We start from the raw sequence: 15,384 nt of genomic DNA on the forward strand, positions 1-15,384 counted from the left end.
TAGCTGCACCTGTAGATCTTTTAAAATGTCTCAGTGAGTAATGAATACACCTGTGCACCTGCTGGGTGAGCTGCAAAAAGTGAACTGTGTGGGGTCCTGAGGACCGAGTTTGAGAACCACTGGTCTATTGTATGTTGATTTTGTTTATTAATTGTGGAATATATATATTTTTATAATAAAGCGTGTATATGCTTGACATGACACTTTTTTGATGTATGTGGACTCAATTATAATGAGGCTTATTAGCGCAGTCTGTGATTAATTAAAAACAAAAAGTCTGGCTGTCGCTCAACACAGTGAGCACACAGCCATATACACAGATGACAGCGCTGGGGCTCTGTTGCCGGTGTGGTTCCCGCTGTGTGGAGTTTATATGTTCTCCCTGTAGTATAGTGTTATGGCCACTCCTCCTTGAAGACACCCTGGGAATACCAGGTGTTTTAGGCTTAGGCATTCGCCATCTTGGTAAGGCGTTCTAAATGCAACTGAGTTTTAAAAGTTTATTCAGTTAGTAGAAGTGGTGTCTTGCCCTCCAGGGTGCGATTCCCAGATGGGGAGCCAGTAGACAATAGAGGGTTTCCAGGTCAGGGATTCTGGTAGCATGACCTTGGCTAAAACTTATGGCTTTTCCCGTTCCACTAAACAGTGTCAAATGCGATAGAGGCTTTATTTTCCGCAGTACACCAGGTATTGCAGCTACAGGAGGAGAACACTGTTCCTGCTCCACCCTTTTTTGTTTTTAAAGAAATAAAATATTGCATTTCCAATTTCAGTAAGACTGGATTATGTTGGGGAACATCTGGATAAACAAGTTTCAGATGTGCCGGCGTTTATTATTATTTTATTAGTAGGTCCTGGGACCATGTCTTTAAGACAACGGGCTGGAGTTTGAAGTATACTCTCCAGTCCCATCTGATATATATTAACTGCGACCTGTCATGTGGAATTCAGATAGCTGTAAAATCACTTTCATTAGCGGATAGTGTATTACTTGCAGTGGATATAGAAGTACTCCTTTTATATTCCGTCTGCGGCTCCTTCCCCTAGAAGTTCTTTCTCGGGACCCTCGTCTAGGTCCTTTAGTGCTCCGAATTGTTCACGGGACGTGATTCTTGAGGTCAGGGTACACTCGCAACAACATCTACTAAGCCTAGTGCTTGCTGGGTTTTCCTCTCACATGGGGGTCCCAATTTTGGGAGAGCGTCTTATGGACTTCATAGTAGTTAGGACGGAATCTCGTATGGATGCTTGGGTCCGGGTTCTCATCACTAGAGATTAGGGATGTGCAGGCTCGGATAGGTTCGAGTTTGCACGTTGAGTTCGGATTTTTCCCTCCAAAAAAACGGAACTCAGAAAGAGGCTAAACGTCATCTTACATGGACGAACATCATCATTCCTGGACCAGGAATGATGATGTTCGTCCATGTAAGATGACGTTTAGCCTCTTTCTGAGTTCCGTTTTTTTGGAGGGAAAAATCCGAACTCAACGTGCAAACTCGAACCTATCCGAGCCTGCACATCCCTACTAGAGATACAAGCTTGACTTTTCAGTATTCTCCTCTACCTTAGTTTTTTATCACAGGTTTGCACGACAGGAGTATTGTTTTGCAGTAAACTGTACACTAGTTCTATCCAGGAGAGTGGTGGTCCAGATTCCCAATCCAGAGGGGGAAAGAACTTTACTCTGGTCTCTTCGTGGTTCAGAAGCCGGACGGCTCGTTTACACCTTCTCCGAGCTTGACGTATCTCAATCTATTCCTAAGGATAGAGTCCCTTCACTCTCAGAGTGCGGGACTAGGCACGATATCTCTGGATATCAAGTATCCCTATCTAAACGCCTCTCCAGGCGTTCTGAGTTTCGTATTTCAAAACTCTTATTTCCAAAGTCAGCCCTTTCCCTTCGCATTATTATTTAGCCCCCAGTATATTCAGGGCTGTGATGAGGTCTCTCCATCGGATACAGCGGATCATTATCATCCCTCATCTGGAGGATCCCTCTGCTGAAGGCCAATTCCAGGGTCCTATTACAGAGTGACTCTCAACAGTCTCATTCATCATGGGGGGATTCCGAATTTTTCCCAAGTCTCATCTACAACCAGCAGAGATGCTCAGGGACACCTTAAGTCAGCGAGGGTTCCTCCCTCAAAGATAGCAACTTCCATTCAGGAAATGGTGAGGAGGGTCTTTCGATTCCATAGGTTGATGTTTACGGCTTTCAAGGCCTTTCCTTATAAACGATTTCAGTCAAGGATGTCTTAGCTTCACCTCCTCTCTCAGTGGACAGGATCCCATCTTTTCCTTCACCAACGGGAAGGTTAAGTTCCAGAACTCGGATATCTCTTCTCTGAAGGTCGAGCTTAGTACACCTACTGGAGGGAAGAGATTCGGAGTGTGAGTTTGGACTCTTCTTACCATAGAAGTGAGTCTGAAGAGGATGGGGGACTGTAATTTAAGGTTCCATTCACACCTGGTCGATAGTTTGCAATGGGAGTAGTAAATTGGTAGCAGACTACCTCAACTGGCAGGATTCATCCAGGGCTACATCCACAGCTGGTTCATCGGTGCGGTCTTCCACAGGTCGACTTCATGGCATCAAGATGAAGTCATCAACTGCCTCTCTACTGCTCTTGAACACACACTGAGATACACACTGTCAACACAGTGGCAGGTTCAATTTTGTCTAGGGTTCTATTGGTAGCTCCGGATTGGCTTCGCGGAGCTTGGTATTGTGATCTTCAACTCCTGCTGATCTACGATCCATGACCACTGCCTCTGAAAGAACTTCTCTTACTACAGGGTCCTTTAGTCTATCCAGACTTAAAGCAGCTATGTTTGAAGGTGTGGATGTTGAAACAGTCATCTTAGGATGTAACGGGATCCTGTCCAAAGTAATCCCTACTATGCTTGGAACCCAAAAAGAAGTTACTTCTAGACATTACCACCGTTTTTGGAAGTTTCTGTTTCAGGGTGTGCATGTAGAGGGGTTCTCCCCTCAGAATTCAATCTAGCCAGATTTATGCTTTTTATGCAAGCCATTTTCTCAACATGGGTTCTCTGAAAATTCAGATTTCCTCTCTGACAGTTTTTCTTCCAGAAGAAGCTCGGAGGTACAGCCTTTTCTTCAGGATGTGATTCGATTTCATTCACCCGTTGTTCCTCCCACAGCTCCATGGGATTTGGATCTCGTACTTTCCTTCTTACAGTCTCCTCTGTTCGAACCTTGAGTCGGTGAATTTAAAATACCTTCGTGGAAGGTAACACTTCTTCTCGCCGCGGTCTAAGCTGGGATGATGTCCGAATTCTTGGAGCTCTATCCTGTCATCCTCCTGACTTGGTTTTTCACGAGGATATAGCGGGATTCCATACAGCATTGGATTTTCTTCCAAAAGTGTATTCGGCTTTCCAGGTAAACAACCACTTATAGTACTGGTTCTTCCACAACATTCACCTTCATTCTTAACTGTTAGGGTTTTTCATACTCCGTGGACAGGGCTGCAGTCATACGTACAGCAGACACACTATTTGTTTTGTATGATGCTGTTCGTATGGCTAGCTAGCCTGAAAACATTTGCTGGCCCGCTGGAGTTGTCTGACTTTCATATGGCATCACCTAGGGAGCCTCCGCCTTTTTATTACAGAGCATTCCTCTCGCTCAGTTCGTTCCTTGTGGGGTTCCATGGAGTTTCTTTGCGGAGCAGCTTCTTGGTCTGGCCGGCATACCTTATTATTTTTATAGATTTGAGATGTTTGCGGCCTCTGCAGCGCAGTTTTGCTGGGTTCCCAGAGCTTTCCAGCCCGTTATGGGAGCTCTGGGACGTCCCCACGGTCTTTAGCCTCCAGTGTCCCTTAGTGGATGAAGGAGAAAACAGGATTTTCTTACTTTTGATAAATCACTTTCTCCGATTCCATAGGGGACACTGGACGCCCACCCTGTGCTGTTCTTTCCGGCCAAGGTTGGGGATCATTTTATGTTATGACTATTAGAGAACAGTTTAAATTCTCTGGTTGTATTACTGTTTTTCAACCTTTTCTTATGTTCTGTGTACTTGCTTCGCCTCCTCTTCCGTTTGCTTTTTCATCATGTGCACATTGTGGACAACTATCAGTGGTGTCCAACATAGCAAAGTTAATAATATGATCACTGGTAATTTTCAATCAGGATGTGATAAGAAACAAGATAGTTTTAGAGAAAAAGTCTCTTCACTTGTGTATGGGAGAAATGGCTGCTGCAGGGTGTTTGCATGGGCATAGGACACCGTGTGAGCGGATTCCTCCCTATACATGGGGATAGAAATAATAGGACACAGGCATCTGCTGTTGAACAGGGCGCTCAGAGTGCGAATCTGATGAAAGTAAATTCAGTGCAGACTCGCTCTCCTTCGTCCGGTGCAATGAGAGTGCCTATAGCAAGGAGATATGTGAAAGATAGGACACAATAGTGAAGAAGGTTATGGAAATAAGGTAAGTGTGAAAGGGGGTAATATTCCTCAGAGTGCTGCTTCCTATGGTGTGTGTAACATGCATTGGACCATAGGTGAGCGGTTCTGGGGATTCCCTATTCATCAGAATGAGTATAGAAAGGAGGGACATCCGTGTAAAGAGCTATCCCCACTGTGCCCTGATGTATGAACAGCGCAGGGACAGAGACAGGGTGCGGTCTGCACTCTGTTCCCAGAAAGAGATACCTGTGTTGTGGAAGTCACTGCTCGTGGTAGTCTGCCGAGAGGAGATTCCCCTGGTATTCAAAGAGATTTCCCCGGAGTGCTCAGACGCGCGTTTTGCCGGGAGGCTTTCTCAATGGGTGGCCTGCAGAGGATGATGCCAGTTCCGGTTTTAATCCGGCGGCGGCCAATAAAAATGCGGCTGTGATGATTGGCATACTAAGAGACCAATCAGGAGGAATCATAGGTCTGTCCAATCGAGAGGGTATATATTGATTGGCTCTTAAAAGTGCCAATCAGTGTTAAATCAGTCTGAATCATCAGAGTAGGTGTAAAGATAATTAGCATATGTAAATAAACAGACACAAGATGTTTTTATCTTGGCTTTACATGAAGGATTTGCTTCTGTTGGGAGCAAATGTGTTACGTGAAGGAACACATATCTGTCCCTGTAGATGCATACATACATGTATATATACACGTGCATCTACACATGTTCACATACACATATTTGCATGTATATAGATTTAATTCTACTTGGCAAGGTTGTATTAATATGAAAGGGGGGCAAATCAATTGAGATGGTGACATATAAATATGAAGAAAATACCAGAGTTTTATGAAATAAAGATAGTAACAGAGGAAAAAGATATCTTTATATATGTACACATATTACATAAACTCCCACTCATATACACGCATGTGGGAGTTGCTTAATGTGGAGTAAATTGGGTATAATTAAGGATCAATTTTTAATGAGCAAACAGTTAATCAGTTATTGATGGGTAAAAGTGGGTAAGGTCAAAAAAATCCGGATCAAAAATTGTTGTGATGGGATAAGGTGAAAATAAGGAGGGACACAGAATCATGAATCAATGGTTATTGGAAATAGATAAAAAATAAATGGAATCAAATGAATTGTGGTGGGATGTACAGTGAGATCAGGAGGATGAATCTAGCGCCAGTGGAGGTGAGGTGACATATAGCTTAGTAAAGAAGTGGACATGGGAAATAAAGTAATATAACGAGAGTGCGCAGTCTCTAAATAGATGTATGCTATAGAAGGGGAGATGTTAGATAGGAGTGCCCATGTGCATAGGTGTATATATATATATATATATATATATATATATATATATATACATACACACACATGTATATGTTTGTACGTGCGTATGTGTATACGGTGTAATGTGAGGGAGGGGAGACATTTTGTAGAGTGGTGAATGGAATTGAGATTAGTGATAGAAGAAATAATTATAAAAAGGGGAAATAACAATAGTAAAAAATATATATAAAATAGGAATAAATAATTAAATAAATAAATGAGTATGACGATCTTTAACCTAGAATTAAATAAAAATTACCATTTAAATTGTTGTTGTGTACGGGACATATGGGAGAAAATCTTATAAGAAAGCGCTGTAGTTTCCCTCATTTAGTCCAAAGGGAGTGATTGTATTTTGTCTAAAGATCTATTGGCTTTCCCTTTGTAATAAGGTCTTGTTCAGGTCTTGTTCCGTAAGTTGCTAGTGTATGGGTCCAGAACAAGAGATGCTTCCAGTTTGCGTACATGTTTCCTCTGTTCTCCCCTGCTTCCTCGAGTGCTTCGAAAGTTCAAGCAAGACGAGGGTACGATCCTGCTGGTGACTCCAGCATGGCCCAGACGTTTCTGCTACTCAGATCTTCGGAGTCTCTCCAATCGACACTTTGTTGCTGTTGCCTCAACATCCGAACCTGTTGTCTCAGGGTCCTTGTCTTTACCGGATCTGGGTCGTCTGTATTTGACAATGTGGCTCTTGAAACATCCTCCCTAAGGGCTTAGGGGTTCTCCAGCTCTGTGGGGAAAATCATGTTCAGAGCTCGGAAACCTGCTTTTGCTAGGAATTTCCACAGGGTGTGGCATACCTACTTTGAAGGTGTCGCCCCAGACTGTACGATTCCCAGGTATTTTGGATATCCAGGGTTCTGGCTTTCCTACGGGCAGGCTTAGATTACTACCTCGCCTCCTTGAAGGTGCATGTTTCCCCTCTGTCACTGTGGTTTCAGCGTAGGATTGCTCCGCTTCCTGATATCCACACCTTTATGCAAGGTGTCCTTCGCATTCAGCCTCCTTTTGTCCCTCCAGTGGCTGTGGTCCTTGGGGCTCTCCAAGGTCCTCCATTTGAACCCCTGGGCTCAGTGGACTTCAAATGACTTACTGGGAAGACTGTATTTCTTCTAGCCATTGCTTCAGCTAAAGGGTGTCAGATTTGGGGTCTCTCTCGTCGCCCTCCTTTTCAGATTTTTCACAGGAACAGGGCAGTTCTTAGGACTCGCCCTGGTTTCCCTCCTAATGTGTTGTTTAGTTTCCACATTAACAGGGAAATTCTAGTACAGGCCTTTAACTCACCAGACCTTTCAGCAGGTGAGGCCTCATTGGATATGGTACGTGCTCTCCGTATTTACGTGCACCGTACCAGTTCCTTTCGGAAGTCGTACTCCTTGTATGTCCTCTACGGTTCCATAATAAGGGATGGCTTGCCAACAAACAGACGTTGGCAGGGTGGATTCGCATGGCGATCTGAGGCTTACACTCATGAGGGCATCCCAGTGCCGCCCTCTGTTACTGCTCCTTCTACTCGGTCTGTGGGTCCCTCCTGGGCAGCTCGTCGTGGCGCCTTGGCTATTCAGCTTTGCTAGGCAGCCATGTGGTCTTCTGTCCATACCTTTTGTGAGGTATTATGCATTTGATACCTTTGCCTCTCAGGATGCTTCCTTCGTGCAGTGGATTCTCCTTTTTGCACAGGAGTGTCCCCACCCTTGAAGGTACTGCTTTGGGACATCCCCAAGGTATCCTGTGGATACCCTATGGACCCTGATGTAGAAAATAAGAGATATGGTAAGAATTACCCTTGTTATCTCTATTTCTACGAAGTCCATAGGGTTCCACTGGACTCCCACCCTGTCGCACCTGTGCTGCAGATGGGTTTAGTTTTGGTCACCAGTTTCCGTCTCCTTTCTTGTGAGAATGTGATTTTTGTGTGTTCCATACTTTCCTCTCTCTCTTTGTTCTCCGGCCTATGGATTGTTACAAAAATGAAGGTGCCTTGACTCGAGGTCGGGGTATAGGAGATGGACCCCAGTGCATCCTGGGAGCTGCAAGTTTTAACTCTGTGGTGCCCGAATGTCTGCCGCCATCCACCTATACCCAAGGAATCCTGTGGAACCCTATGGACTTCGTAGAAATGGATAACAAGGGTAAGTTTTTACCATATCTCTTAATTTTCCCCTTTTTATAATTATTTCTTCTATCACTAATCTCAATTCCATTCACCACTCTGCAAAATGTCTCCCCTCCCTCACATTACACAGTATACACATACGCACGTACAAACATATACATGTGTGCGTGTGTATATATATATATATATATATATATATATATATATATACATACCTATACACGTGCACAGGCACATGGGCACTCCCTACTATCTCCCCTTCTATATCACACATCTATTTAGAGACTGCACACTCCCCACTCCTGTTATATTACTTTATTTCCCATGTCCACTTCTTTACTTAGCTATATGATCGCCTCACCTCCACTGGCGCTAGATTCATCCTCCTGATCTCACTGTACATCCCACCACAACTCATTTGATTCCATTTATTTTTCATCTATTTCCAATACTCGTTGATTCATGATTCTATGTCCCTCCTTATTTTCACCTTATCCCATCACAACCAATTTTTGATCCAGATTTTTTTGACCTTACCCACTTTTACCCATCAATAACTGATTAACTCTTTGCTCATTAAAAATTGATCCTTAATTATACCCAATTTACTCCACATTAAGCAACTCCCACATGCGTGTATATGAGTGGGAGTTTATGTAATATGTGTACATATGTAAAGATATCTTTTTCCTATGTTACTATCTTTATTTCATGAACTCTGGTATTATCTTCATATTTATATGTCACAATCTCAATTGATTTGCCCCCCTTTCATATTAATACAACCTTGCCAAGTAGAATTAAATCTGTGTACGTGCAAATACTGTATGTGTATGTGCACATGTGTAGATGCACGCGTATATATACATGTATGTATGCATCTACAGGGACAGATATGTGTTCCGTTACGTAACACATTTGCTCCCTACGTTAGGGACTCCCAACAGAAGCAAATGCTTCATGTAAAACCAAGATAAAAACATCTTGTGTCTGTTTGTTTACATATGCTAATTACCTTTACACCTACTGTGATGATTCAGACTGATTTAACACTGATTGGCACATTTAAGAGTCAATCAATATATACCCTCTCGAATGGACAGACCTATGACAGACCTATGATTCCTCCTGATTGGTCTCTTAGTATGCCAATCACCACAGCCACATTTTCATTTACAATATAACCCCTCTTTGTGTATATTATTTTCGCCATTTGTATGACCACGGTGTCATAATTAGTGTGTCTGACTCATTATTACTGGGAACCTAGAGATTGGATATATACTCTTTTTTTCCTATCTCATATCAGTCACCTATCACTGGACCTACCCTGGCCCAGATTTTATGTTGTGTTTGTTTGTTCAATGTTTTGTGTATAGATGCTTGTTCTTATGATATAATGACATTACTATTTTATTAGCATATGATTAAAAGCTAAGTTTTAAACGTTGAAGTAGGTTGAGTGCCCCACAAAAAGAGCGTACCTTTCTTTCCGTACCAATATATCTGCAAGATATATCCGCATCTGCCATGCTGCACATCCAACGTAATATATCTGTGAACGTTCTCATTCACAGACTTATCGGCTATACACAGGAGCCGATGCACTTATCGATATATATCGTTTGTCAGCTGTACAAGCGATATATCGCATAGTGTGTACCCAGCTTTGGGCAGAGAGTACAATTAGGTGGCACATTTCTAAGACTGGACTGGATTGTGGATAATTTTTGTTACATTACACCCAAAGCGCTGAGACAAACGCCTCATATTTCTGTTTTAGCAGGAATGGGTTAAACCTGTTTTCTTTCTTGCCTATTAGTGTTACTTGAAATGGGGTTTGAGATCCATAAGGATTAAGACCAGTAAAGAGTATATGGCAGCAGTGTCTCTGCCCTGGAACTGGCACAACACTATTGGCACAATGTTTACAGGCTCTTGTCAAGTAATTAATACCGGGGGATGAGTCTTGTTATTGGTATTGACCTCTCCATCTACCACAGGAACCTTTATCCAAATAGCCTTGAAAAGGCTTTATTCCTCAATTACAGCTCCCATTGACAGCTATAATGACGGGAACAATGTTCTCATGGGGGAAATGGACAGATTCTCCTCCAGTCTGTTCGCAGTAACGATCTCTTCCTCCGTGTCCCATGCTATGTATTGATGTGTGAAATCAATGGGAAGATAAAAGGAGAATGTTTTGTATTTAACGGCTCTGTAGCCCTGTCTAGTGTGCATTTGTTCTTGTTGTGTTATGTTACTATATAGGCAAATGTATTACATAAAGGGACAGTGGTGTGTATTTTAATACAGAACACACCACCTCTGTATATTTTCATGTCTTTATTAAAATGAAAATCAGAAATGGTATATATAGGAGTATTCATTATTTAATGTAACTGTATCTTCTTCACCAGAACCAACACATGTAAACGTTACATGTCATGTCTTTCCCATGCTAATCTTTTGTGCTGTAGTTTTGGAACATCTCATAATAAATGAGACGCATTGGGGCTGGTTTTGAGTTGGATGCAGAGGGATTGGGTTTTGCCTGGTGCAGCGGAAGCCAGAGTTACTACCTTATGCTAATGGGAGCTTCCGAAGGACTAGTGCGTGGGACCATGCGGCTTCAAGGAGGAAGCCACGTCCCCAGTGTTATTCTGCCCACAGCTGCACCAGTCATCATTATTATCGCCACTTGCACCAGCCCCATGCTAGGTATGAGATCTGTCTGACACAGGCTTCCCTTCCCTGTACACACGGATCACTAGCTATTCGCCCATGACACTCCCACAAGACAGAACAGTTCAGCGCTTTCTGTCACCGTCTGGTTCCTGGCCAAGTTCCATGCAAAAAGAGATCCACCCGATTCTGATCCCCAAAAATGCTTAAATACATTATGCAAAAGCACGCTATGTGAGTGGGTGTGGTATGTGTCGATAGTCATCGGGTCGACAGGAGAATGTTGACATGGCCGAACTGTTGACATGCAGCATGTCCATAGTGGCCATGTTGACATTCATCATGTCTACACGGATAATATGGGGATATGATGATCTGTGGACAAACTGTCCCTGGTGGTCTAGTGCTGTTCTTACCTTCTCCCGGGAGCATCTCCAGCTTTCTTCTTCGGGGGCCCTCCGATGCTCAAACGTTTTAGTGAGTATTAAACTCCTTATCCCTAATCCCTTCCCCCCCAGCCAAACCTTAATCTCCCTCCACAGCCTAACGTTCACGGTGGCGCCTAACCCTAACTGTCAGCATCCTCAGAGTGCGACATTTCACATGGCAACAGTTCAGATGTCCACATTGTGAACCTGTCAACATTCTGAGGATGCCGACATGGTGCCTGCTGACAGTTTGACCATGTCTGCTTTGTGGTCTCAACATTCTGAATGTCAACACGGATACTGTTGACCATCTGACTGGATACCATGTGAGTCGGTGAAGAGACATGTGTCCGACTCCAAATCAGCCTCATTGTGGTGACTTTACACTCTTCTCGTTCCCTATTAAAGAGGCAGTGACACTTGTGCTATATTCAGGAGACAATAAAACACTAGGTGCCATGGTAAACTTGTTTTTCTCAAGCCATAGTTTTAGATTGTATAATGTTATACAGCAGAAGCACAAAGTAAACATAGATGAATCAATATCTGTAAGAATACAGGAAATACAGTGCATCCGGAAAGTATTCACTTTTTCCACATTTTGTTATGTTACACAGTTACAGCCTTATTCCAAAATGGCATAAATTCATTTTTGTCCTCAAAATCCTACACACAATACCCCATAATGACAACGTGTAAAAAGTTTTTTTTGAGATTTTTGCAAGTTTAATAAAAAAACAAACAAAAAAAAACTAAGAAATCACATGTACATAAGTATTCACAGCCTTTGCTCAATACTTTGTTGATGCACCTTTGGCAGCAATTACAGCCTCAAGTCTTTTTGAATGTGATGCCACAAGCTTGGCACAGCTATCTTTTTGCAGTTTCGCCCTTTCCTCTTTGCAGCACCTCTCAAGCTCCATCAGGTTGGATGGGAAGCGTCGGTGCACAGCCATTTTCAGATCTCTCCAGAGATGTTCAATTGGATTCAAGTCTGGGCTCTGGCTGGGCCACTCAAGGACATTCACAGAGTTGTCCTGAAGCCACTCCTTTGATATCTTGGCTGTGTGCTTAGGGTCGTTGTCCTGCTGAAAGATGAACCGTCACCCCAGTCTGAGGTGAAGAGCGCTCTGGAGCAGGTTTTCATCCAGGATGTCTCTGTACATTGCTGCATTCATCTTTCCCTCTATCCTGACTAGTCTCCCAGTTCCTGCCGCTGAAAAACATCCCCACAGCATGATGCTGCCACCACCATGCTTCACTGTAGGGATGGTATTGGCCTGGTGATGAGCGGTGCCTGGTTTGCTACAAACACAATGCCTGGCATTCACGCCAAATAGTTAAATCTTAGTCTCTCATGGTCTGAGAGTCCTTCAGGTGCATTTTGGCAAACTCCAGACGGGCTGCCATATGCTTTTTACTAAGGAGTGGCTTCCATCTGGCCACTCTACCATACAGGCCTGATTGGTGGATTGCTGCAGAGATGGTTGTCCTTCTGGAAGGTTCTCTCTCCACAGAGGAATGCTGTAGCTCTGACAAAGTGACCATCAGGTTCTTGGTCACCTCCCTGACTAGGGCCCTTCTCCCCAATCGCTCAGTTTAGATGGCTGGCCAACTCTTGGAAAAGTCCTGGTGGTTCCGAACTTCTTCCATTTACGGATGATGGGGGCCACCGTGCTCATTAGGACCATCAAAGCAGCAGATATTTTTCTGTACCCTTACCCAGATTTGTGCCTCGAGACAATCCTGTCTCGACAATTGTACAGACAATTCCTTGGACTTCATGCTTGGTTTGTGCTTTGACATGCACTGTCAAGTGTGGAACCTTATATATAGACAGGTGTGTGTCTTTCAAAATCATGTCCAATCAACTTAATTTACAATAGGTGGACTCCAATTAAGCTGTAGGAACATCTCAAGGATGATCAGTGGAAGCAGGATGGACCTGAGCTCAATTTTGAGCTTCATGGCAAAGGCTGTGAATACTTATGTACATGTCATTTCTTAGTGTTTTTTTATTAAATTTGCAAACATCTAAAAAAAAAAAACTTTTTACACGTTGTCATTATGGGGTATTGTGTGTAGAATATTGAGGACAAAAATGAATTTATTCCATTTTGGAATAAGGCTATAACATACCAAAATGTGGAAAAAGTGAAGCGTTGTGAATACTTTCCGGATGCACTGTATAGCCATATTTGGCATGAAGGAAGACTGACAATGGGAGAAGTGCTGAAGTATAAGACTGGAGCTTTAGATTCGCAGTAGAATGTCATTATATGAAAGATACTAGAAAATGAAACTAGGGAAGAGGTGCAGTTAGGCACATAATTAAATTAAATGAAGCAGATGTTTGTATTGTACATAAATAACACATTTTCATTTTTGTTTTATTTTTTCCCTTGAACAGGTTTTCTTCTCACACGCCTGTGAATTCTCAGTCTGTTCCGATGGAAACCTGTGACCTGTGTTTAAATAAGAGAATCCTTTCATGATTTCCGTTACCTGCATGTATACAAGCTACATGCATCAGTAAGGCTGACATCACAACAGAGCACTGTAGAAGTTGCCCTAGCTCAGGGTGGGCAAACGCTGGCACTCCAACAACTGGCGAGCAGTTCAGCAGCAGCTGGAACACAGAAGCTTGCCCGTCCTAGCACTTTTTTTTAACTACAGTAAATACACTGTATGTTCTTTACCATTTCTGAAACTAATTGCACTGTTTTAAATGTTAAATGTTTATTTGTTTTCTGTCTTTTCCCTGTTGACTGTTATAAATCGTTTTGTATTTAAATTAACATTACAATGAGACGAAAGTCTAGTTTTAGTTTAAATAATTGGTTACTTGCAAACAAAGTAAAATACTACCTTACATTCTAAAATTACATTACTAGGTAGATGATTAAAAAGTAATTCAACATTAAGAATGAAGTTATATTTATTACACTGTATATAGAACTGTATCCTATGCACCTATTTAGCATAGCTATAACATGCTTATTTTTCAGAATTGTTGCACATTTAGATAAATACATAGTAAGAATTTGCTCACACTGCCTTCCAAACAGAGCGTCTGATTCTGCAGTGTACGAAATTGCAAAGCTGCATGCATACAGCTTTACAATTATATTAATGCAGCAGGAGGCGTCCATGGACGCAGGATCGGATCATCTGCGTGTCCCCCGGCTGGCTCAGTGACAATGGGGTCACCCAGGCCGGCCATTACAGTTCAGGAAAAGAGGCCAGGAAACCTCTGTCAGCCAACGGAGATTGTGGCCTCTTCCCTCCACCCAACGGCGGCGTCACGCCACCGTTTTTTGAAAAGGAGGCTGTCGCCTCCCCATGCCCCCAAACAGCAGTCTGCTGTTGCTCTGCGTACAATCATACGGGACCCATTCTGCACATGTGCAGTACGGATCCTGTGTGCACTGCTGAATGACAGCCAGAGTGCACAGGGTAAACCATTCAGAAAAGTTTTCACATCCACTGTAAATATATCAGGGGGCTGCAGGCACCAGAATAACATAACGCTATGCCTGCATGATTTTCAGGGCTCTGTGCTCCCATTGCTTTCTCTCTGGAGGTCGGTGTGAGAAATTCTGTCTGAAGGAGATAAAAAAGAAAAGGTTAGCCACCAAAGTTCTTTTAAGTACAAAATAAAATGGAGGTACAGTACTGGTTAGGAATGCATGTCAATGAGGTATTATCAGGGCATGATCATCAAATGATTGCAATTTATGCTTGGACATAATGTTTACAATTGTATAGATGATAGACTGTTTTCTGAAAAAAAGTAAATTTTCACTGTTTTATTAGATCTGCTGCTGTTTATACGGATGTCTGTCTTCCTTGCTTTGAAGTCACTTTTCACTAAGTTGCAAACAATAAACATTTAGTTTTGTCCCTTATTAACTCATATTGTTGTATAGCCTATGTTGCCTCAGCCAGGCTGCATAAGTGAATAATGATAAACTATGATAAATTTAAACCTGGTTGCTCTTGTACAAACACTGGGCAGGATTCAGAGTTGTACGCCATTCGCATGGCGCTAATGCCACAGGAGGCATCTGAAGGCAAAAGATGCCCACTGCTGGCTTTGCAGATCTGAGTGCTTCGTCCAAAAACGCAGCATAGGATCAGCCATCTTAACTTACTCAGAATGGCCGCCGCAACTCCTCTGCCAGGGCCAGAAAATCTGCATCGGAATTCGCAGACCGTGACTTCGGCACATCTACAAAATGGCGACACGCCCCCGTTTTGTAAAACGTTCCTCGTCTACGCCACCAAACAGCCAGAGAACAATACGCATAGAAGGGGGTAGGATGGGTTGGAGGTGGGTAATATCAGACATATCATGGAAGGTTTCATTATAAAACTAGCAAACCT

General features: G+C 42.8%; 1 protein-coding gene across 2 annotated transcripts in view; it reads left to right on the forward strand.

Annotated features, from left to right (window-relative positions):
- YTHDC2 (YTH N6-methyladenosine RNA binding protein C2) overlaps positions 1-14,910 on the forward strand; it is a 136,725-nt gene extending 121,815 nt beyond the window's left edge. For both annotated transcript variants that reach the window (XM_088477690.1, XM_088477691.1), the window contains exon 31: positions 13,409-14,910. The gene's annotated coding sequence lies outside the window, so the exon portion shown is untranslated. The remainder of the gene's footprint in view (positions 1-13,408) is intronic.
- Positions 14,911-15,384: the final 474 nt, after the last annotated feature.

The sequence above is a fragment of the Taudactylus pleione genome, unplaced genomic scaffold (genome assembly GCF_031769625.1).
Source record: "Taudactylus pleione unplaced genomic scaffold, aTauple2 ptg000202l, whole genome shotgun sequence".
In the NCBI taxonomy this organism is placed as follows: domain Eukaryota; kingdom Metazoa; phylum Chordata; class Amphibia; order Anura; family Myobatrachidae; genus Taudactylus; species Taudactylus pleione.